This window comes from Lepus europaeus, chromosome 2 (genome assembly GCF_033115175.1).
Source record: "Lepus europaeus isolate LE1 chromosome 2, mLepTim1.pri, whole genome shotgun sequence".
Taxonomy (NCBI): domain Eukaryota; kingdom Metazoa; phylum Chordata; class Mammalia; order Lagomorpha; family Leporidae; genus Lepus; species Lepus europaeus.
In genome coordinates this window covers 55662519-55665053 of record NC_084828.1, presented here as the reverse complement: position 1 = coordinate 55665053, position 2535 = coordinate 55662519, and positions in this window count along the sequence as shown.

The window sequence follows — 2535 nt, the reverse complement described above, 5'->3', positions numbered from 1 at the left end:
TGCCATCCCAGGCACAATTAACAAGGGCTGGATAGGAAGCAGATTAGCTGGGACTCCAGCCATTACTGATAAAGAGATGCTAACATCGCAAGCAGTGACTTTATCTGCTGCATTATAATCCTGGACCCTGAAATGGGATTGTTTCCTTTCTTCTTTTGATTTCATTTTTCCTTATCTTTCATGCTTCTGTCATGAGCCTAGGATATATCATATATTATGGCAAGTAATGCTACTCCATAGAGCTTAACTTCTTTAGAATGTTTCCACAGAAATGTCTGGACACTTTGTGTAGACATCCAAACACAGTTGGAGAACAGTGTTGTCAATTTTACTCATTTATTTCAAGAGTAGACGACATTGTTACAGATATATTAATCAAAATTGTTTATGCCATCATTCAACTTACCAAAGAGAGATATGCTATGACACAGCATAGATTTTGATATTATTAGCTGTTATACATGACATTAGACTTTGTGGTAGGGTGGACCCTGCATGACTGTTGGTCATGTTGGTTAATAAATAATCAAATGAGCCAACTAAATGCTCATAGATATCTTAATGAACTATGCAGTTGTCTTTGGAGATTGTGAAGGACTAAAGTACTAAACACTTTTGTTCTTTGATTTAAATTTCTACTTCGCTACAGCCCACTATAACGTGAGATCTTACTGTAGATTTGTGATTCCTGAGAAGATAGTTTCATCAATATATTTAACTTTTCTAATAATTTTTTCATTAGAGACAGTTAATGAGGAATTTTATTCTGAAGAGTTTTTAAAAAATGAAGTTTGTAAGTAAATAATAATTCTTCTGGAATACATGATTAAATGAACCCTAATTAAATGCATAATGTTTAGATACTTTTGAAATGTGGAATTTTAAGGGTATAGATAGTTAAAAATAACAACTAAATATTCAGAGTTTATTCTTCTTAATGTGACCAGATAAAAATAAATCAAATGAATAACAAAATATGGTATGCGGTTTACAGATTTGTTTCTGCATCAAAATAAACTTACTGGGGTAAGAGTTTGACATAGTGATTCAGGCACTTCTTGGAATGTCCTTATCCCATATCTGAGTGCCAGGACTGAGTCCTAGCTCTGCTTTTGATTTAAGCTCTCTATTGATATGCACCATGGGAGGCAGCAGATGATAGGACAATTACTTGATTCCCTTTGGTCAAGTGGGAGACCTGGGTTACCTTCCTTTCTCCTGACTTCAGCCTGGCACAGCTCCAGCTGTGTGATCATCTGGGGAGTAAACCAGGGGATGGCAGATCTCTCTCTCTGTCTTTATACTCTGAAATACATGAATAAATAAACTTATTTTTAAATTTCATTTTCCATGAATTTTTTGAAGTACCCTCATATGTTTCCTTCAGTGCTATTTCCACCAAGTAGTCCAATTGAGAGGCTTCATTCATGACAGCTGTACAGAATCACATTAAAGACAAAAGCAGTTGTATCTCTTTACGGGAAATGTGAACAATTCCAAATGAATTACTGTGCTCTTTCTGAAGCCAGTTTACTGGAAGGATCAGGATCATGATTTAACTATTAAAGCTATTTTTTTCTTTTTTGTTATTCTTGCTTTCTCTTCTTATGACAAGCATGTGGGAAATATGACATATTTATAATGTCATAAGCTGCATATCTGGGGACAAATATTACTAATGCACCTGCCATTCACCTAGTTTGATGAATGAGTTAATAAATGAACCAATGCTCTTGGTATCTTCTACTCTGCTAGACCACAGATAACTTTCCACGTGCTGTCTTAGAGATATTTGATATTTGACAAGCTGAGCTGATAAAGAAAAGTGCCTCCTACAGCTTGTCTTTGGAGAAAACTGAAAAAAAAAAAAGAAAAAGGAATAGTTCAAAGAAGCAGAATAAAATATCAGAGAAAAATATTAAAGAAAAGCATCCTCAAATGAGCAAGATGAGCAAGGCTAAAATCAAATCATTCATGGGTGTACCCAGACTAACTGACCTAAAACCTGAGAGTTGATTTGAGTCCTGGAGGATCACTTAGCCCTGCAGTTACCATGGGTGTATGTGTTGGAGGAGGAGAGGCAGAAGACAGCTAGGATCCATCTCTCCTTAAAGTCAGGAGTCTGAAACATCCATCTTGCTCTTGAAACTCACTTTAGGCAAACAAACTGAGGGAATTAGAATAAGAGTAACTGATACAGGCACTGAGCAGATGTGTCACCCTGGAGAATTGAAAACATCAAGCTCATGTTGGTAATGTACCATGGCATAGATATCAGGGTGGTTAGTTTATGTGTCCATTTGACTCTGAAGTCACAGGGTGCCCAGATGTTTGGTTGGACATAATTCTCATGTATCTGATTGAAGTTAATGTTTGCACTGGTAGACTGAAAAAAGCAGACTGCCCTCCCTCATGAGGGTGGCCATCTTCCAATCTGTTGAAAGACTTTCTCTCTCTTCCTGTCCCTCTCCCTCACTTTCCTCCCTCCTTTCTTGCCTCCCTGTCTTTGACCTGGGACTTCGATCTTCTCTTGCC